This window comes from Emys orbicularis, chromosome 1 (assembly GCF_028017835.1).
Source record: "Emys orbicularis isolate rEmyOrb1 chromosome 1, rEmyOrb1.hap1, whole genome shotgun sequence".
In the NCBI taxonomy this organism is placed as follows: domain Eukaryota; kingdom Metazoa; phylum Chordata; order Testudines; family Emydidae; genus Emys; species Emys orbicularis.
Genome location: NC_088683.1, coordinates 362,496,094 through 362,518,388, shown reverse-complemented (window position 1 = coordinate 362,518,388; position 22,295 = coordinate 362,496,094). Strand labels below are relative to the sequence as shown.

Sequence of the window (22,295 nt, the reverse complement as noted above, 5' to 3'; positions counted from 1 at the left end):
CACTGAGGCAGGAATAAAGCCAAGCCGAGGGACAGACATGGAGCATCACAGAAAGCAGGCGAGCGGGAGAAAGGGGAAGTTCCGGGAACAGAGCCAGCCCCAGGAGCCCAAAGCCATGGGGCAGATGGAGGAACTGCAGAGCAAAGGTCCCTTTGCTGCAGCAGCTCCCAAGGGGAGGGGAAGGGCTGCTGGTGCGCGTATGCAAATATGGTTATTTATTTAATTCTGGGAAGGGCTTTCTCCTCCTCCGGGGTGCCCTGCACTGAGCCTCCCTCGGTGAGGAGAAGGAGGCAGCAGCCTGCAGAGGAAGAGGAAGGTCAGTCTCTCTCCATTCACTGCCTTACGCTCTGCTTTTCTCTACCCCCTCCCCCCCAAAAACTTTCCCCAACACCTCCTCCCTGGCCCTGGAGGATGTGCATTGCCTGGGGGCGGGGGGCCGAGCCGCCTTTGCTTTGCACGGGGAGAGACAGGCAGGGAGATGAATCTGCAAAGGCAGCACTGGTTTGCAGAGCACAAGCAGTGGCTTTGCAGTGGGTTAACCCCCTCCTCCAGCCCGTCCAACCCGCTTTGCCCAGGACCCCTTCCGCCCCCTCCCCACGTGCCAGGCGGGGTATGTCTCAGTCAAGCTCCTCAGCTCGGCTAAAACTTTGTTTCAGAAACGTACAAGTCTCCCAGGCAGGCTACAAATGAGGACCCAGCAAACAGCAACCATGGAGGGCTGCCTAAACAGAAGCAGCAGACTTTGGGTGTGAGAGACCCAAGAACAAAGCATGCATTATTCTTTTTTTTTTTCCTGACCCCCCCCCCCCCCCCTTGTCAATTTCTTTCTTTCCAGCCATGTTTCCCAACAGGGCTTTAAAAATATGGTTGGGCAGGAGTTTGTTTGCTCAGCGGTTTGGAAGTGGAAAGGCGCGCGCTGCAGAAAGGGTTCGTGCCCAGCTTCTGATCTAGCTTCCACTGCTGTGATACTGGACTAAACCCAGGGGAACGGATGCAGGCCCTCCAGGTTACCCTGTGTAACGCAGAATGGAATTTGGCCCCGACCTATGATTATTAATTCCATTTCTATGCTAACACATACAAACAAGTTCTGGCCCGGCAGTCTGGGCAGCGGTATTGCCTTCCAAGGGTTAAGAAAGGACATAAGCTGGCCTGCAAATTCAGTTCTCTCTGTCGGCTTGTAGAGATCCCCAACCATCACCACCCCAGCATCTGAGTCGTCCCCCCCGCCAAGTATTTCAGAATAGAAATAAACACAGGCGCACTTGCTCTTCCTTCCCAGCCTGCAGGGGGTAAAACAGCCCCTGCTAACGGGTATAGTTTGTGAATTTGTGTAAGGGTGGGAATGCCAAGGCAAAGGGATGAGCTTTGCAGTCAGTTATAAAAAAGGGGAGGCTGTTTATAGAGGGGTCCTTCTTGGTTCCTGTGGCTGGGAGTTCCACAGTCTGGGGCCGGCTCCTGTGAAGGTTCCATGCCCTGCTCTCATGAGCCTGCCTTTCCTGGTTTCTACGTTGTGCGGACTGGTGCTGTCGTGGGAGGGCACCGTTGCAGAGGGAGAGCTGATCTCAGCTGGTTAGGGTTTTGAATAGGACGGGGTCATGTAGTGAATGGGGAGCCCAGGTGGAGAGATGAGGTTTGTTTGCTCAGGGGTGATATGATCAGAACTACCTGCATTCTTTAGCAAATGGGTTGCCGGGTTCTGTATCATCTGGGGCTTTCTTAGGGCATTAATTCATCCTAGGTAAAGAGGTCTAGGTATGGACTGTCCTAAACTGGATTCACCTGAGCACAGAGCCCCATTGAAATGGGTGCAAGGTGGCTCTGCCACCATGAATCCAATGGCAGGATCGGGGCTTGAGGATGGGTGGGGTCTGGGTTCTCTTCTGGTCTGTGTAGGATAGACTCAGAGATTTTAAGGCCAGAAGGGACCATCATGGTCATCTAGTCTGACCTCCTGCCCATTGCAGGCCACAGAGCCTTGCCCACCCACTCCTGTTCTTTTCCTGCGCTGAGCACCTTGGGTTTGGAGGGGGTTTGGGCAAATGCTTTGGATCTGTCTCTAGAAATAGAGGCACTGACCCTGTAATGAGCAGCGTGCACATGGAACCCCTTAACCTATCCGGAACCCCACTGCACCACTGGGGGATCTCCTGTGTCTTGCACAAACTGTGTCCGGTGAATTAATATATAATCTCATGGAATAGAATTCACTCATAAAATAATGTCCCTTCGCCAGCAGAATGCTCCCTGTTCCGAGGGACAGTGGTGATAGACACAGTTTTCAATTAAAAAAACAAAACAAAACTAAAATTACATTAAAAATTAAACAGTTTAATTTCTGAAGGTGGATTTCATTATCCCCATTTTACAGATGGGGAAATGGAGGCACTGGGCAATAAGGTGACTTGCCCATGGTCATCCAGCAGGCTAGTAGCAGAGTTAGGGATAGAACCCAAATTGTTGGAGTTCCAGTCTGGTGCTTGATCCACTAGACCACACTACTCTGAAGCAAAGCTAAACTGCAGCCCCTGTAATGAGCAACACGTGGACCGATCCCCCGGCATGGAGCCCCAAAGGGGTCTGCCCACAGAGAATTGAGGCCTAGCTCTGGCTATTAATTGGTACTGAGTTAAATAATTTGGATGTATACTATACCAAAATAGGCCCCCTCTCCACTGTTCTAGGTACTTTTACCACAATTAAAAATAGAACCAAATTCAACCGAAAACTGGCAGCTACTCCACAACCACAGCCAAGTAAACACTCCTCTTTCCTGCTCAAGCATCAGCTCCTCTCTCCTCAAGGGCCTGGGTAAATAGATAGGACTTGCACTCTTGCAGGTGCCCGGCAGGTCAACACATTGAGGCTGTTTCCGAGCAAGTAGAGGGAGTCCGTTCCAAAGCTGCAGGCGTCTCATGGAGAACACCCTGCTGGGGTTGGCAAAGTCCTTTGTCTTGTTGCAAACACTGGGAGATTTTTATGTATGGTTTGTGTGGAGGTGATGATTGGGGGTGTGTGTGTTTATAATCAGAAATGCTGCACTAGGCGAGCAGAGACGACGATAGAGCAGCTTGACTGTCAAGTGTGAGCTGCACGCAGCAGAAAGGCTGATCGAGGCATGCTGCATGCAATGGAAAGACATCAGCTGGCTGTAGCTGACGTCCACAGGTGGGCAGCTCCAATGAACCGCTTTTCCCCATTGCAGAAGTGAAATTCGCCTTCGCCAGGCCCTGTGGAGTGAGATCTCAGCTGGGTTGTGGGTGTTTCCCTCCTCCTTGGGAGGGGTTGCAATGTATTTGTTACACATGTCTGACTGGTCATCTGGTGTGTCTCCAGCACGGATCGTTGCAACGGTTGAATCTTTTGTTTGTTGTTGGTAGGAAAGAGTGACGGGAAGTATCACTTACTGGCCAGCCTAGGAGCTTGGTGTGTCTTGGGAGATTTGGTGCTTTCTTGCTTGTATTTTTTTTGTTCATTTTCCACAGATGGGCCTGGGGAGGGTGTGGCTGTTGTTTCTTAGGGTATGTCTACACTTAGCCGCTGGTTTGGCGGCAAGCAATCGATCTTCTGGGATCGATTTATCGCGTCTTGTCTAGACGCGATAAATCGATCCCGGAAGTGCTCGCCGTCGACGCCGGTACTCCAGCTCGGCGAGAGGAGTACGCGGCATTGACGGGGGAGCCTGCCTGCTGCGTCTGGACCGCGGTAAATTTGAACTAAGGTACGTCGACTTCAGCTACGTTATTCACGTAGCTGAAGTTGCGTATCTTAGTTCGATTTGGGGGGTTAGTGTAGACCAGGCCTTAAAGCATCTTTCTCTTACTCTAGGGTTTTGTACCGCACCTGGCACAGTGGGGCTCTGGTCTCAGGCACTAATCTAATAATAAGTATTGCTAAGAATCCAGAATGGCATGGTCTTCTTTAAACAGAAGGAGTAACTGGTGGGTTTCCTTATGGGACGTTATGGTAGAAATGGAAGCCCTGTCTGTCTACGGTCCCAAACTGGCTCTGCAGGGCAGTAAGGATCAATGGAGCATTGTCCGGTGCATTGCCACTACCACCACCTTTGGAAAAAGAACAGGAGTACTTGTGGCACCTTAGAGACTAACAAATTTATTTGAGCATAAGCTTTCGTGGGCTACAGCCCACTTCTTTGCATGCATAGAATGGAACATCTATTGAGGAGATATATATACACATACAGAGAGCATGAACAGGTGGGAGTTGTCTTACCAACTCTGAGAGGCCAGTTAAGTAAGAGAGAAAAAAAAACTTTTGAAGTGATAATCAAGATAGCCCAGTACAGACAGTTTGATAAGAAGTGTGAGAATACTTACATGGGGAGATAGATTCAATGTTTGTAATGGCTCAGCCATTCCCAGTCTCTATTCAAGCCTAAGTTGATTGTATCTAGTTTGCATATCAATTCAAGTTCAGCAGTTTCTCGTTGGAGTCTGTTTTTGAAGCTTTTCTGTTGCAAAATTGCCACCCGCAGGTCTGTCATTGAGTGACCAGACAGGTTAAAGTGTTCTCCCACTGGTTTTTGAATGTTATGATTCCTGATGTCAGATTTGTGTCCATTAATTCTTTTGCGTAGAGACTGTCCAGTTTGGCCAATGTACATGGCAGAGGGGCATTGCTGGCACATGATGGCATATATCACATTGGTAGATGTGCAGGTGAACGAGCCCCTGATGGCGTGGCTGATGTCATTAGGTCCTATGATGATGTCACTTGAATAGATATGTGGACAGAGTTGGCATCGGGCTTTGTTGCAAGGATAGGTTCCTGGGTCAGTGTTTTTGTTCAGTGGTGTGTGGTTGCTGGTGAGTATTTGCTTCAGGTTGGGGTGTTGTCTGTAAGCGAGGACAGGTCTGTCTCCCAAGATCTGTGAGAGTGAGGGATCATCTTTCAGGATAGGTTGTAGATCTTTGATGATGCGCTGGAGAGGTTTTAGTTGGAAAAGTCTTTGGAAAGTCCCTTGTTTGCACCTTTCAAACCTAGGAGCCATTGGCGTTTGGGAGAAGGAGGGGCAAGTCCTCTCGCAAGGTGGAAGGCGTGGGATCTAATGGCAAGGCACACTCCGGGGTCCTTAGCGTGATCCCCCTGCGTGCTTTATGGCAAAGTCATTGCCAGGCGTTTGCAGGGGGCACCGCGGTGCACATTATAGAGTCTGCAATTTCAAGTATTGCATATGAATGCCAGGTTGTCTCTGGGGAGCTGAGCTTCCTCCTGGAAACAGTGAGACTAGGCTGAAGTATCCCTGGAATGTTATTTTGCAGGCAGAGAGGTCACATGAGGGCAGTGGGTCTGGAGACATCTTTGAGAGCAACAACTTATGGGGGGTTTGTTTTGGGGGGAGGCTTTTTTCTGTCCAGGGCCTCCAGATCCTGTGCACTGGAGAGCGGGTTGGGCCAGCGCCTCCTTTGCTGGGATCGCAGAGCCCTTCGAATGGTCCTGCTGCCTTTACCCCATCCTGTGGGCTGCCTGCCTTTGACTTCATCAGCTGTTTGGACCTGCCTTTTCTGGCAGGCCTGTTGGATTCTCCTTCTTGTTTCCTGGAGACACTATAGGAGGAATTCTGGCTCTGTGGAAGTCGATGGCAAAATGCCTATTGACTGCAGTGGGGCCAGGATTTCACCCTATGTATTTTGTATAGTTTTTATAATGAGTAGATGGGACCTGATAAGGTTTTCCCCTCCGTGAGCCTCTGTTCCCATGGTTCCTTCATTTATAAATTGCATAGTTGGTTAGTGTGGGGGGTTGCTAGGGTGACCACCCGTCCTGAATTGGGCGGGACAGTCCTGAAATACAGAGTTCAAGTCCCAGTACCGGGCTGAATGATTCCCGGACAACATTTGTACTGGATTCCCTGTGACACCGCTCTGTGCCGCCGGGGGGGGGGGGGGGGGGACTGAGCAGGTGGGCCTTAGCCCCCCTCTCGCCACAAGGTCCTGCCTCTGCTCCTCCCATATAAAATGATGGGATCTAAATTATCTGTTACCACTCAAGAGAGAGATCTTGGAATCATTGTGGATAGTTCTCTGAAAACATCCACTCCATGTGCAGTGACAATCAAAAAAGCGAACAGAATGTTGGGAATCATTAAGAAAGGGATTGATAATAAGACAGAAAATATCATGTTGTCTCTATAGAAATCCATGGTACACCCACATCTTGAATACTGCGTGCAGATGTGGTCTCCCCATCTCAAAAAAGGACTTGGAAAAGGTTCAGAAAAGGGCAACAAAAATGATGAGGGGTATGGAACGGCTGCTATATGAGGAGAGATTAATAAGACTGGGACTTTTCAGCTTGGAAAAGAGACGACTAAGGGGGGATATGATAGAGGTCGATAAAATCACGACTGGTGTGGAGAAAGTAAATAGGGAAGTGTTATTTACTCCTTCTCATAACACAAGAACTAGGAGTCACCAACTGAAATTAATAGGCAGCAGGTTTAAAACAAACAAAAGGAAGTATTTCTTCACACAACGCACAGTCGACCAGCAGAACTCCTTGAGAGGATGTTGTGAAGGCCAAGACTATAACAGGGTTCAAAAAAGAATTAGATAAACTTGTGGAGGACAGGTCCATCAATGTCTATTAGCCAGGCTGGGCAGGGATGGTGTCCCTAGCCTCTGTTTGCCAGAAGCTGGGAATGAGCGACAGGGGATGGATCACATGGTGATGACCTGTTCTGTTCATTCCCTCTGGGGCACCTGGCACTAGCCACTGTCAGAAGACGGGATACTGGGCTAGATGGACCTTTGGTCTGACCCAGTATGGCCGTTCTTATGTTATGTTCTCCTCTTTCCCCCGGTTCCCCCCCTGGCCAGGCCGGAAGCCAGAGCTGGGTCGTGGTAAGAGCTGTCCAGGGAGTCTGGCCCACTGTGGGGAGCCCCAGACCCTCCACCTGCCCTGGGAGGGGTACCAGGGTGCCCAAGAGCAGCCCCTGTCCTGTGTCCCTGTCCTCTGGGGCATGCCACCCATGGCAGGTGGAGGGTCTGGGGCTCCCCACAGCGGCTCGGACTCCCTGGGCGGCTCTTACCACGGCCTGGCTCCAGCTTGGTCAGGGGGCGGGGCCTCAGGGGAAGAGGAGGAGTAGGGGTGGGGCCACAGAGGGGGCGGGGCTCCTGCATGAGTCCTGCTTTTGCCTTTGAAAAGGTGGTCACCCTAGTGGTTGCATGGATTTTGATGCCCTCCTTTCTTGCTGCAGATGTACCTAGAGGTGCACCTTTGGCTAGCAGCTCTGCAGGGGTACTAACCATTGCAGGAGAACCCGTATCACTAAGGTAGACTAGGGAGGTGAATGCTGCAGAGAGCCTAGCGAAAGAGCAGTGAACTAGACCGAGTGTCGCAGGCCAGGTGTGGAAATGGCTGCATGATGTCATTCCCCCAGGTGAACAAAGCTTGCATTCAGATCCTCCCACTGACCTTTCTGGAGTCTGTTGGCTCCGCTCACTAGTTAACACCACCTCAGCTGCTCTTCGCACTGCCCGGGCAGCACTGTGTGCAGACTCACACATGCATCTCTTTAAAAAGCTGATGTGGGGAAACGACGAGGAAACCAGGAAAGTGTTTCCTGTAGACATGGTGTTGTCTGGATTTCTCCTTCCCTCTGTCCATATTATTTAATGGATCTAATGATGCTCCTCTACCTATCTCGTTAGTGTGGATTGCCACGGGCACGCAGGGGCGAAAGAAAATGCAGGCCTGTTATTTACCAGGCTGCACGTGGCAATAGACTATATTGGTAAGGGATGCAAGGAGAGTATGGGTCACGATGCAAACTGCACGCGCGCACACACACACACACACACACACACACAAACACACACACAAAAATTAATCAATTTAAAGTTTTATTGGGGATAATTACAAGGGGTAAGGGAGCAGCGTTTGATTAGCTAATAGAGTTAATGAAACTTAAAACACACAATGACTAAAATATCTACTAACAATATTTATAAACAAAGATGCAGCATTTAGTAATAACTGATCCTTACAAATACAAACCAACGCATAACGACCGGCAAACGTAGAAACTCTGTTTGAAACACGTGAGCTGAGAGAGCGGCTTCGAGGTGATCAGGCTCGGTTACGGGTGTACACAGGATACACAGGATTCGTTTTTCTTTCTCCTCTCCCTGCCTGCACATGGCAGGCAGGCCCATAAAGTACCAACTATGACATCATAGAAGTGTCATAGGGGACGGGGCCCAAAACCTGTTTGTGTTCGTTTCTGATTGGCACAAGCAAAGTTTACACCAAGTAGGGGAGCAGGTGCCTCAAAGTCTGGCTTCGCCCCCAAAAGGTGAGGAAATGCATATTGTTTTAGAATGCGTGCAACACTGAATGACAAAAGAAGAGGCCAGGGCAATACCGGTATGGGCAAGTTTTACAGGATGCAGACAGGAACTCATCTCAACAGTTAGACTGACCTAACACTTGGTATTTCATGTATTTATACCTGCTCCTGTATTTTTTACTTCATACAACTGATGAAGTGGGTTCTAGCCCATGAAAGCTTATGCCCAAATAAATGTGTTAGTCTCTAAGGTGCCACGAGGGCTCCTCATTTTTTTTGCTGATACAGACTAACACGGCTACCGCTGAAAATGAAGGTACTGGTGTCACTCATCCCTGGAGTAGCCAGGTGCTTTGGTATCTGTGTTGTCCATCATGGTAGAGAAGAGAAAACTCATTTTTAGTGAGGCTTCTGGACGCAGACAGCCCCTTCGGTTCTCCCTGGCTCCCAGACAGTGTGAACATAACTTGTGGTGACTTGCCTCCTGAAGACCTCGCCTGGGCTATGCAGCTCTCTATAGTGAAGGGTGCTTGCCTGAAACTGGATCCTTGGATTTTGAAGAGTTCTCAGCTCCTTTTGGCTCATCATCATCTGTTCTTACTAGAGGAGAATCTGCTGGCTGGGGTGGGGTTCAGTCCAGAGAAGACCGAGGTGTTGCTTTTTGGCTGGGGGAAGCTAGCCCCTGTTCCTGACTGCTCCTGGCCTCCTAGGAGGCAGCGGTGCCGTTTGCACCTGGTGCAGAGATTGTCTGTTTCTCTTAGCTGTGGCACCCTGCCACTGTGGTTACTGTCTCTGCCACCACCCACTGGGTCACTGTAAACTGACCTACATGGAGTTGCCCTGGAACAGCTCTTGGGAGCTAAATGCAACCTGCCATGCACTTAGCAGGACTGGCGGCAACGAATGTTCCCTCCACGCTCCAGAATGCAATGACTGACTTCCAGCTCACCTGTGAGTGCAGTGGTTTTTGAGTACTAGACTTCTGAGAGAGGCATGGCCTGTCACATCAGCCGGTGCACTCCATCTACCAGTCCCTTAATTCTAAACATCTGTGAACCCAAACCCCCTCAGCAAGGGAGTCTCTGGAATTTGTTTCCCCATTTGATCTGACATTAACTGTCCTTTAGCACTTGGTGTGAAGTCCACCTGGTGCCCCAGGGTTTCTTCTGATAGGGTCTAGGGATATTGGGGTTCCATTTATCCTAATGATATCCTGCAGCAGTGAGTTCCACAGGTGAATTATGTTTTGTGTAAATTGCAAGGGAAATGGATTACATCAGTAATGTCTGATCTGCAGGGTGAAGTCTATTGAGCTGGTTTAACAGGCTCGGTTTATTTATTAAATCACTTGTCCCTGTGTCCAAAGAGAGTTGAGGTGGAAACATTTTTGTAAATAATCCCCTCTATAGAGATGTTGTAAGTAGAGAATTGACTCCAGAGGCAACCTATCTTAGGTACGTACATGGTCCCCATCATTGTAGTATCTGAGCACCTCACAGTCTCTAATGTATGTACAGTATCCTCACACACCCCTCAGAGACAGGGCAGTGCTGTTATCCCCACTGTACAGATGGGGACCTGAGGCACAGAGAGGTTAAGGGACTTGCCCAGGGTCACACACAGGAAATCAGTAGCAGAGCAGGGAATTTAACCCAGATCTTTCAAGTCCTAGCCCTAACTGCAAGCTCATCTTGCCTCCAAGGATCAGGTCTCGTTGAGGGGGATAAGGCCCGTCAGCCAGGAAGCACACAGGGTCAAAGTGATATGGAAGTAGATTTGTTTTCTAGCTGCAAGTCACTCAGCCCTTTCTGATGCGCTTGAGAAAACAAAAGCAGGCTGCCGCGGCTCCGCATGGGCTGTAAAAGCTGTTGCTGTTGGGACTCGGGTAGCACTGGTTGCTCTTGATAACACACAACTGCCCGGGCTAGGACTGAGAGCTGCTTGAATCTGAAGGAAAGAGGCTGACGACAAGCTCAGACTGGCCCTCCCTCCCCCACCAGCTTTTCCTCTCTCCTCCTTGTAATGTGATGGTCTGTTGTCTTATGAATCATAATGAATCAGAGTCTGGTCCCCTGGCCAGAACGGGAGGAGGTCGGAATAGAGCATGTTTTTGTGCCAGAGGTTCCTAACAGCCTTTTGCTATAAAACCTGCGCTTCTGTTGCTTAATCATCTGGATCGGACACGCTGGTCCTGTGGAACGAATGTGCAGTGATACGACTGTCTTGCTGCCATTCATTTTTCTATTCTGCCCCCGGTTACAACTGTACGATTCCGATGGATTTCCGTGGGGACCGAGGGAAGGATTTTGACCCATCTGACACAGGAAACAGGTAGCCGCTGCTTTCCTCGGAGTGCACAGGAATTTTGGCACCGGCTGCCATGGGAATATAATTTCACCCTAAGGAATTCAGCGATGAAAACCGCCTCACTAGTCCTGCTGCCTGTCTACTGCGGTGTTTTTTGTTTCTTCTGAAGCACCTGGTGCCAACCACTGTCCAGAGACAAGAGAGTGGGTTAGACGGGCCGGTAGTTCTGATTCAGTCTGGCACTGCCAATGCGTCTGTGGAAATTCACGGCTCAGATTAAACCAAGACCTTTCTAAACTCAGGCATCAAACCATAAAAAAGGGTCCGCAGCCGAGTTTCTCAAGTCATCTGACACTCCAGATTTGCTCCCCGGGGTCACCAAAAAGATTGGTGCTGTGCCCCCAGGGGACCGCGCGGGGCTCCAAAGTAACCGAGCCTTCCGCAGCGGATTTGCTGTTCCCCTTTTTAATCACTTGTCACTCAGGGAAGTCGTTTGACCTTTTCGTTGGCATTTAAAACTGCTGCACGCACCTGAAAAATGCCCGGCGTGTAGCTAATTAAGGGCACTGTGCCCAAGTGGCAGCTCCTGCCTTTCCCGAGTGCTGCGGGATCATGCACTTGCCAGGGTATTCTTTGTCATCCAGCATCGCCGCTCAGCTGAGATTGTTAAATGCCATTCAGGTTGCTTAGTGTGACGCAGGTTACTGAGGAGCGGGGCTTTGCTGACTCATTGTATCCTGCTGTTGCATGGCTCCGTGGCTGACCCCTTGATGATAGAAGGTTTCTCCAGATACTCTGATGTTGAATGCAAAAATGAGCTCCTGCCAAAGCCATGGCAGGGCGTTGCCCAGGCATAGATGCTGGAAGCAGTTTCCATCTTCAAGGAAGGTGCCAAAAAGCCAGTGACCCGACTTAGTGAAGCTTCGAATGGTCTTAAGTGCACAAACTGTTCCTGCCACTCCAGCACTCAGGTGAGCCAGGCCGTGCCATGGCACCGGTGCCCGGTCTGTTGCACACAGAATTGGACTGTTTGCGTGATGAAGCAATTGGCACTGTGAGGCTTGCTTTGAGATGATGGAAGGTGTGACGCTGGCGGGCCAGATGCCCGCTCTTGCCCAGGCTGCAGGCATTCGCTAAGGACTGACAGACTCCTAGCTGGAGACCAGACCAGTTCGCCTGTAAGGTAGTTTTGCCGAGGATAGGCACTAGTTTTATTAGAATGTATTTAGTACGTTGGAGCTGTATTAATTAATCTCACTTGCAATGTCTGCATTCCAGCCTATACGAAATATGCAAGTTTTGCTTTATGACTTTGAAAATGTTTGCTTTGAACTTGTGAACTCAGGCACCGGCACCGACTATCAAAATCAGATGGGCCATAAGGAACATCGCCATACAAAGGGTTGGTTAATGGCTCTCTGGCACCTGGGAAATGCTATGTGCCAGGAAGCTTGTCCTGTGGGCTTGGAAGCGAACGAAGGAAATAAAACAAAGTCACTTGGAAATGTTCCATCCTTTTTGGCTGTTTGAACTCTGACAGGGCTGAAACTGAAGCCAAAGATCTCCAGGGGGGCTGCCTCCTGGGGCTGCCCTGAGAGACGCTTTGAATTGACGAATCACTGCAACTCTTAGGAGTGAGGTGGAAGCTCATTAGTGTGGATATGTGTGCTTGCTTTAACCTGTAAATAACACTCTGATTCCTTTTTCTTCGTTAATAAACCTTTAGATAGTTTATTACAGGATTGGCTACGGGCATGGTAGGGTACCAGTTGATCTGGGGTAAGTGAAGCAGCTTGAAGGTGGTGTGATTTGTGGTGTATGCGACCATTGATCACTAAGGGTATGTCTTCACTAGCAATGTTAAAGCGCTTTCCCAGTGCTGTAAAAACCCGCACCCCCATGAAGGGAGTAGGTGCTCTTTCTACATGGCCACTTTACAGCGCTGAAACTTGCAGTGCTCAGGGGGGTGTTTTCTCACACCCTGGAGCGAGAAAGTTTCAGCGCTGTAAAGTGGCAGTGTAGACAAGGCCTAAGTCCAATTTGTCTGGGTGGCAAGAGAGACTGGAGAGTCTAAGACAGGGGTGGGCAAACGTTTTGGCCTGAGGGCCACATCGGGGTTCTAAAACTGTATGGAGGGCCGGGTAGGGGAGGCTGTGCCTCCCCAAACAGCCTTGCCCCCGCCCCCTATCCGCCCCCTCCCACGTCCCACCCCCTGACTGCCCTCCTCAGAACCCCCGACCCATCCAACCCCCCCTGCTCCTTGTACCCTGACCGCCCCCTCCCGGGACCCCCCGCCCCTAACCTTCCCCCCCCGGGGACTCCCACGCCTATCCAACCCCCCCTGTTCCCCATTCCCTTACGGCCCTCCCTCCCCAGAACCCCCGACCCATCCAACCCCCCCACTCCTTGTGCCCTGACCGCCCCCCCCGGGACTCCCACGCCTATCCAACCCCCCCGTTTCCCATTCCCTGACTGCCCTCCCTCTCCAGAACCTCCGCCCCATCCAACCGCTCCCTGTCCCCTGACTGCCACCCAGGACCTCCTGCCCCTTATCCAACCCCCCCACTCCCCGCCCTCTTACCATGCCTCTCAGAGCAGCAGGACTGGCATCCGCGCCGCCCAGCCAGAGCCAGCCATGCCACCACGCTACCTGGCAGGAGCTCTCAGCCCCGCTGCCCAGAGCGTTGGCGTCATGGTGAATTGAGGCTGTGGGGGAGGGGGGGCAATGGGGGAGGAGGCCGGGGCTAGCCTCCCCGTCCGGGAGCTCCAGGACCAGGCAGGAAGGTCCCGCAGGCCGGTTGTGGCCCACGGGCCATAGTTTGCCCACCTTGGGTCTAAGAGGACTGTCTGCGACTCCATGGTAAGCCTGGTAGAGTGATCCAAGGGTTCACATTTGTTTCTGGCTTGGTGCAATCTAATTACAGAGCACACCGCCAGTTAGGGGCGCCTGCCCTGTGTTCTGACAGTCTGCCCTGAGGCCGGCACTCCCGGTCGCGAGCCGCTCCAGGCAGCGCGACAGTAGGGAACAGAGAAGGATTAAGTATTGCTATTGGAGCAAGCGATGCTGTTTTGTCCCAGTGGCTGCTAATCTTCTCATGGAGGAAGGGAACATTTCTGGGTATAGGGAAAGGCCCTCTGAAACAAGCCCATCGTTATCTGGCTCTGTTATACGCACTCCGCAGCAGGAAGCTGGAGAGTCGGTGATATTTAAATAGAACTGGCTGTGAGTCAAGCAGTTATGAAAAGCTTCTAGAACGTCAGAGCCTGGCTTATTTATAGCAAATGAGGAGTTTCCTCCCCCCTGTAAGCAGCTTGTTTGCAGCAACAGTATAAGAAACCCACAGATTGGTATCAGGCCGGGGCAGGGGGGCTTGTCCGTAGAAGGTTTCTTCAGGAGAGGGCACAAGACTGGGGAACTATTGTACCCTGCCTGGAGTCCAAGCCTGCACATAGTGTGCAGAGCTATGAATAATCCCTATTATTTATAGAGATTGGCCGGCCAATCTCTGACATTGGCTGTAATTGTGACTTAATTTATGTTAACATCTGTCGGGAAGAACAGCCCACATCAATGCAACACGTGGGGTAAAGGAAGCCGCCGCATTAGACAGCTGCTAGGTAGAGCTGTATGCAAATGTGATCTAATTGCACCCTGGGCTAGGAGTGTGTTTGTCGTTATCGTCATGTGTCTCGCTACCCCTAGGTCAAATTCTGCTCTAGGGCACACCAGTGTAAATCAGGACTAACTCCAGGGATGTCAAGGAAATGACTCCTATTTCCATTAGTGGAAAAGCACAATTTGGCCTACTGGGCCTGATTCTGATCTCACTTGCATTTACACTGGTGTAACCCTATGGACTAGTATCCTGGTTGATACTGGGGGGCATGAGATTAAAATCAGGCCCTGAGACTGCAATAATCTATTGACGTCTTGTGAAAAATTTGAACAACAGAGTAATGTCTGACTTGCCACAGGTGAGAGTGGCAGAATCTGTTTGGTATATTCAGCTCTGTTGTTACTCTTTACAAACCATGTAAAAGGCATGTCCCCATTGTCTAAGCCTCTGGGCAAATAAAGACTCACTTCAATACATTCAGCGTTCTACTTGCTGTAAAAAGGACATCCCAGATTTACAACTGCTGTGCTCCAATAATATCAGGCAGCAGGGAATTCCACCGGTGACTCATATTTTGTGTAAATTACAAGGGAGATCCTTTTACATTAGTCATTTGAATCTAATGTTCTAAGTCTCTCATATACAAACATGCATATCTCCCTCTTATTATTCAACATGATTTATTGTAGCATAAGCCCGATAACACTGTTGGCAGCAATCCTGCTGTGACACACGTGAGACGTGGGGGTTCAAAGGCTCATATTGTTTAATGTACCAGATGAGCATGGACTCTGGGAACAAAAAGTGTTAAGTAGCTTTCCTGGGGAATATCTAGGGGGAGGGGAATGCAAATTTCCCACCTCTGGTTATGCGAGAACCCAGCTTTTTGAAGCTTTGCCCTCCAGAGGGAGTCATTGGCTACTGATCACTTGTGACATGAGGCCAAGATCAAAGGCCCAAGCTGTATAAAAGAAAGACTGAGCTATTCTTGAGTGTTCTGAATTTGAGACCGTTATGAATATGTAACCCTGCGAAAAGCCCAGTTTTGGGTTTTGAAGGACTGATCCCTCCCAAAGCTCGAGGATGGAGTTGGGGTGACCTTGGTAAGGTTGTTAGCAGGCGTGTAGGTTCTTTTATTGTTTTTAATAATTTTTCTCTATAATGCTTTCACCTTAAGAATAAAGGTGCTTGCTTAGAAGGAGCTGCGTGGGAGCTTGTGTTTGCTGCTGGCAATTACACAGTTCCTAGCCTCTGGAGAGAAAGCAAAGTGCAGATGCCAGCAATCTGGCTTACTGGGGCTTTCACAACATAAGCAGGGAACTGTGCAACTTGGAAAAAAGCCAGTTAAGAGGGAGAGAGATTCAAGTCTCTGCCAAAGAGAGGGAATGGCTGGGAGCCAGAAGCCTACGAGTGGGTGTCCTTGGTGGACCACAGCATGGGAACACAGGTGCAGTTGCCCTGAACCGTGACACATGCATTGGCCGAAAACCGGACTAGATGAAAAGATGTTGCAGAGGAAACAAACACAGGATGGCGTTTTCACACTTTCTCTCTATTTAAAACTTCCTGAAAGTGAATAGTGGCTGTCATAAATATAAAGAGAAGGGTAGCATAAATTCCCTCCTTGGCCGCTGTACTGAATCACTTTACCTGTAAGGAATTAAGTAGCTCAAATCACCTAGTTAGCACCTGACCAGAAGGACCAATGAGGAAAGAAGATACTTTCAAATCTGGAGGTGGAGAATTTGTTTGTGGTTCTCTTGGTTTGTTCCCTCTCCGGACAGAGAGAGAGACCAGGCAGGTACAACATCTCCTGAAAACATACCTGCAATGATCCATCTAAAATTACAGAAATTGTAAGTAAGGCAAGGAAATGCCTTCGGTTATCTTTTGTTTTGGCTTGTGAATTTTCCTATGCTACAAAGGTAGTTTTATTTCTGTTTTTGTAACTGTGAAGCTGAATCCAGAGGGGAGTCCTCTGTGTTTTAAATCTTTTTATTACCCTGTAAAGTTACCTTCCATCCTGATTTTGCAGGTCTGATTCTTTTACTTTTTTCTTTATAATAAAGTTCTTCTTTTAAGAACTTGATTGATTTTAGTGTCCTAAAGACAAAGGATCTGGTCTGTAGTCACATTGCTAAGGCAATTAGTTGGTATATTATTCTCAAGCCTCCCCAGGAAAGGGGGTGAAGAGGCTTGGGGGCATATTTTGGGGGCATAGGGATTCCAAGTGACCCTCCCCTGAATTTTTGTGTAAATCACTTGATGGTGGCAGCAATACCGTCCAAGGTCAAGGAAAGGAATTTGTGCCTTGGGGAAGTTTTTAACCTAAGCTGGTAGAATATAAGTTTACGGGGTCCTTCATGCGGGTCCCCACATCTGTACCCCAGAGTTCAGATTGGTGGGGGGACCCTGACAGTGGCCATTCCTTGCCTTGTATTCTAGGGATAAAGGGTTGGAATCAGAATTGCCCTGTTGCCCCCTCCATGCCAGCTGAGTCTCTGTGCTAGGTGCAGGCTGAAATCTGGTCCAAGGCTTATCAGCTGTGTTCAGTGATGGGCTCCCGTAACACTAGAGAGGAAGGATAGTCTTTGGATTAAGGCACTGGACTGGAACTCAGCTCCTGGCTCTACTACAGACTCTGCTGTGCCCATAGGCCAGTCACTTAGCCTCTCTGTGCCTCAGTTCCCCATCTGTACAATGGGTATAATAATTGATAGGTTGTAAAGCCGGTGAGGACTACTGGGATTATCCAGCCGGACTGCCTGCTCAAACACAGGCCGTAGAATTTGACCAAGTAATAGCCCATGTCTTGTGGTTGAATCACAGAATCATAGAAATGTGGGGCTGGAAGGGACCTCGAGAGGTCATGTAGTCCATCTTCCCATGCTGAAGCAGGACCAAGTAAACCTAGACCCGCCCTGACAGGGGTTTGTCCAACCTGTTCTTAAAAACCTCCAATGACGGGGACTCTACAACCTCCCTTGGAAGCCTATTGGAGAGCTTTAGAATTGCCTTTAGAGTTAGAAAGTTTTTCTAATATCTAACCAAAACCTCTCTTTGCTGCACACAAAGCCCATTGCTTCTTGCCCTTTAGCGAGAGCGAGTTTAGAAAGACATCCAGCCTGGATTTTAAAAGCGTCAAGCCATGAAGAATCCACCCCATCCCACATTGTTCCAGTGATTATATCCTGTTACAAACGTGCGCCTTATTCTAGCCAGAATGTAACTAGCTTCAGCGACCAGTCACTGGATCTTGTTGTGCCTTTTTTCTGTTAGCTTCGAGAGCTGGAGCTGTGCAGAGAAAAGATGTTCTGTTTTGCGGAGGATTCGGATAGTTTGAAATTTGGGTTTGTTCCGACTTGGAATGAAACCCCCAAATTTTGAAATTCTCTGGGAGAGGGAATTCCTGGGGTCGGCAACTCCTAGGCAGTCTGCCTGGCTGGCTGCCCTGGAACTGCAGATGCTGGAACCCCTGGAATCTTCTCAGTTTGGACTGTGATCAAGTCACCTCTTAGCTTCTCTTGGGGAAGCTTCTTAAGACTTTCACTGTAGGGCAGGTTTTCCACGCCTGGAATCATTCTGGTAGCTCTTTTCCCAAATTCTTCCCCCCCACCCCACCCCCCCGTCTTGTCTGTTTAAACTGTAAGCTTTTTGCTGCAGTGACTGTGTCTGTACAGAGCCTGGCACGGGGGGTTCTTGATCTTGGTTGGGACCTCTAGGTGTTACTGTGTTATGCAGAAGTAGCACGAGAAAGGAGCTCAGAGGTCAATTTGCACCTCTACGTGAGCTGCTCCTGTTCATTTCCTCTGCGCTGTGGGTTAATAACTATGCTTTCCCTGCATATGCAGAAGAGGCCGCTCTCGTGGTGTGTGCCTTCTCTTAGCCTCGCTTTTCTTGGCAGGGCTTTCCGCCCTTTGGGGGGTTAGGTTCCTTCCTGTGCGGTGTTTGCAGCCGGAAAGTTCCTGAGCTTATTTGCTGAGCCTCTCAATCTTACAGGATCTACAGGTGGTAGGCAGTAGTGTTGTCGCTGTGTCGGTCCCAGGATATTAGAGAGACAAGGTGGGGGAGGTAAGAGTGTAAATTTGATTTCAAACATTAACTTTAATAAAAATTTTAAATCTTTTATTGGGCCAACTTCTGTTGGTGAGAGAGAGAGAAGCTTTCGAGCTTACACCAAGCTCTTGTTCAGGACAGAAAGGTCTTCCCTCCCGCACCTTGTCTCTCTAGGATCTGCGGACACAGACTGGGGATTTGCTGTTGTGTTTCTGGCGTTTCCCATCAAAAACAGCTGGGTATGTTACTGAAGAAATCGGATATTAAACCTCAAGCTTCAGGGTTTAAGACAATCTCTAACTCTTAGAGTTCAGTAGGAGACCTAATGTGTGTGTGTGTGTGTGTGTGTGTGTGTGTGGGGGGAGATAATCCCCCGCCTGTTATTGCAAGGTTCTGACACCTTCTTCTAACATATCTGGCACTGACCGGGATACTGGGCCAGATGGGCCGCAGAGGCAGTTCCTACGGTCCTGAGATCAAACAACACTGGACATCTACAGCTGGGGGCAGAGGCCCTGGGAGAACTAGGTCGACTCTTTGCCAAATACAAATTGGGCCAACAAAGAATAACGCAAGGAGGCCGAGCCCTAACGACGGCCATAGATGGACTAACATGGCCAGTTTCAGGGCGGGAGTTACATACATGGAGTACCTGAACTAACACGGGCCTGAGCTCGCCCTGATTTTGGGACTGTGCTGAGGTGTTCACCCCACACTGGCCTGGAAAGGGTTCATGAGGCTTCGAAGGGGCCAGTTAACCTGACAGGCCGCACCTGAGGGTGAATTAGGCTTGACAAGTAATCTCTGATTGAGGATGGAGCCCAGCTGAGCAGGAGCAGGCGGGGCTGGTAGAAAGCCAGGAAGCCTGCAGCAGAAAAGAGCTGCAGGGTAGAGGCCTGGAGTCGCTCTCTGGGCCTACTGAGGGAAAGGAGGAGACCCGGGGAGAGCAAAAGCCCTGGGATCCTGGCCCTGAGGGAAGGGCGGACCCAGAAGGGTGGTGGATAAGGAAGCCTGATAATGATGGAGTTAGAGTTGCCAATTTTCTAATCGCACGAACCCAAACACCCTTGCCCCGCCCCCTTCCCTGCAGCCCCGCCCCTGCCCCACCCCTTCTCCGAGGCCCTTTGCCCCGCTCACTCCATTCCCCTCCCTCCGTCGCTCGCTCTCCCCCACCTTCACTTTCACCGGGCTGGGGCAGGGGGTGGGAGGGGGTGAGGGCTCCGGCTGGGGGTGAGGGTTCCGGGGGGGGGGCAGAAATGAGGGGTTCAGGGTGTGGGAGGGGGCTCTGGGCTAGGGCTGGTGTGTGGGAGGGGGTGAGGCCTCCGGCTGGGGGTGCGGGCTGTGGGGTGGGGCCGGGGATGAGGGATTTGGAGTGCAGGAGGGGGCTCAGGGTTGGAGCAGGGGGTGGAGGTGTGGGAGGGAGTTTGGGAGGCGGGCTCTGGGAGGGAGTTTGGGTGCGGGAGGGGGCTCAGGGCTGGGGCAGGGGGTTGGGGTGTGGGAGGAAGTTCGGGGTGCAGGCTCTGGGAGGGAGTTTGGGTGCGGAAGGGGGCTCAGGGCTGGGGCACGGGGTTGGGTTGCGGGAGGGGGTGAGGGCTGCGGGTTTCAGTTGGGCGGCACTTACATTGGGCAGCTTCCAGAAGCAGCCAGCATGTCTGGCTCCTAGGCTCAGGGGTGGCCAGGAGGCTCTGTGTGCTGCGCCTGCCTGCAGGCACTGCCCCTGCAGCTCCCGTTAGCCACGGTTCCCAGCCAATGGGAGCTGTGGAGTCAGTGCTTGGGGTGGGAACAGGCGCAGAGACCCCCTGGCTGCCCCTGTGCCTAGGAGCCGGATATGCCGTCCGCTTCCAGGAGCCGCGTGGAGCCAGGGCAGGTAGGGAGCCTGCCTTAGCCCCGTCCAGACTTTTAGCAGCCTATTAAAATCTCCCGCATTGGTTTCGGTAGCCACCGAGAGATCGATGCCGATTCCGGTAGATTCCCGGCCAATCCGGGAGGGTTGGCACCCTAGATAGAGTACAAAGCAGTTCAGGGAAATAGTGGCAAGGTTTGGGATGGAGCTGAACTCGGCTGCTGGCTATAGAAGCCTTGGGCTGAAAGGCAGAGTAGAGGGTGGGCCCGACTTCCCCTACGAGCCACTGACAAAGTGGCATAGGCTGGAATTGGAGGACTGCTGGGAACGATGCCTGATCAGCCAGTCCAGTGACTTTGATGTCCTGGGAGGGGAAAACTTTTGTGACCTGGCCGGATGGCCAAGCCATGAAGAGGGAGCATCCTGAGTCACAAGAGGGGTCATAGCACGAACGAGCAACAGAAGGGGGCGTTGGAGCATGTGGAGCTATTCCCCAGACGTCGCCACAAGGAGGCGCCCCAGTGGTGAGTCGAGAACCCTGTGATAGGGACAAAGAGCAAGGACCATCTAGCTGACCTCCGTTGTCTTGGAGGAACATCAAGGGAGTTGTCACTCAAGTACCCCAGACCTTATACTTTCAACAATAGCTTGAATCTGAGCCGGTGGCTTATTGGCACCCACCGCACCACAGAAAATAAATGCACTGGGTGTGTCTGGGCTTGATCCTCCTTCCACAGGAATCCAGGCCAAATCTCCAATCAGGACAGTGGCGACAGGCCCATCTGTCTGAGACTTGGCTGGGAAGCCTTGTCTGGCCATTTGGCTGCACTCTTCCAGCTCTGTCCGTGCAGGGCACGTCTCTATGACAAAGGCAGGGAGACCTTTACCCAATTTGTTTGGTTCTGAGCAGGGCCCAGCTTGTTCCAGACGGTGGCATCCCCATGTTATGGCAACGTGGCCAACCTTGAGGGCTGAAGAGGATGATGTTTTTTCCTCCCCTGGGTTGGGCAGTGGGGCATACAGACTGTACCCTGCGTTAGGATGACTATACTAGCTGAAATCTGCAGTACCGCTTCTCCTGGTCACAGGCCGCGGAGCCGTGGGCTGGCCGTGTATCACAAGCCAAGATGGGTCAGCGTTTGCTTGGGCAGGAGGCCTCCCAGGAGAACCCACAAGCTGCAGGAAGTGGTGCTGATGGCTCACTGGCTCGTGCTGTGGCCTATGAGTCAGTAGTGTAGCAGAATGAGTATGGTGGTGGGCCCCTGATCTCGTCCCTCGCTGTTAAAATATCACATGGTCGTCCCCCCCTCCCTTTTTTTTGTTTTGTTTTAAAAAGAGTGGAAGCATTTTCTCTGGTGTCCTGGTCATATCTGAACTTGTGCAATTAGATTTCCACCCCCATGCTAGACTGTCGGCACCTCTGGGCTGCAACATTGTCTTATATTTAGGTCTATAAAGTGCCGTATTCAGTGAGGTATACAAGTAATAGCTAATGACAATCAATCTCCCCACCTGTAATTTCAGTTGGATATGGTCTTCTTCTTCCCTTCTGTGCTAACGGGATAGCTCAGTGGTTTGAGCATTGGCCTGCTAAACCCAGGGTTGTGAGTTCAATTCCTGAGGGGGCCATTTAGGGATCTGGGGTGAAAATCTGTCTGGGGATTGGTCCTGCTTTGAGCAGGGGGTTAGACTAGATGACCTCCTGAGGTCCCTTCCAACCCTGATATTCTGTGATTCTAACTTGTTGTATAGGGTTGCTGTGTGCCACCCCAGAGGTGGCTGTATTTCAGTGACAGATGAGTGATTCCTCTAGGTAATTTAAAAGATCCTTTAATCCATACATAAATATAAGGTTTTCTTAGTTAGTAATAAATCCTTCTTGTAACTGTTATTACCAAAGCTTAGAGATCTTAGCATGTAGATATTCAAGGTTATTCTTTTTGATCACAATTCCTTCTGCTGAATAGATGGTTTGATCCCCTGAAGTATTGGCATATAGATACTCCATTGTCTGGTGTTCTTCAGATACCTGTGATGGACAGAACTCTCTTCCTATTCTCTGTGTCTGCTCCCTCACCTCTCTCTGTGCCTCTACGAGGTTCTTATCTCCCCCGCGTTGCAGCGCGTGGAAGGGTTTCTCCCCCGTGAACGAACTGTGTCC

General features: G+C 50.6%; 1 protein-coding gene across 1 annotated transcript in view; it reads left to right on the top strand.

Annotated features, from left to right (window-relative positions):
• The first annotated feature begins 245 nt into the window (after window positions 1-245).
• The window catches only part of ARAP1 (ArfGAP with RhoGAP domain, ankyrin repeat and PH domain 1), a 232,725-nt gene continuing 210,675 nt past the window's right edge, over window positions 246-22,295 (top strand). Inside the window, exon 1 of the mRNA XM_065423386.1 lies at window positions 246-316. The gene's annotated coding sequence lies outside the window, so the exon portion shown is untranslated. The remainder of the gene's footprint in view (window positions 317-22,295) is intronic.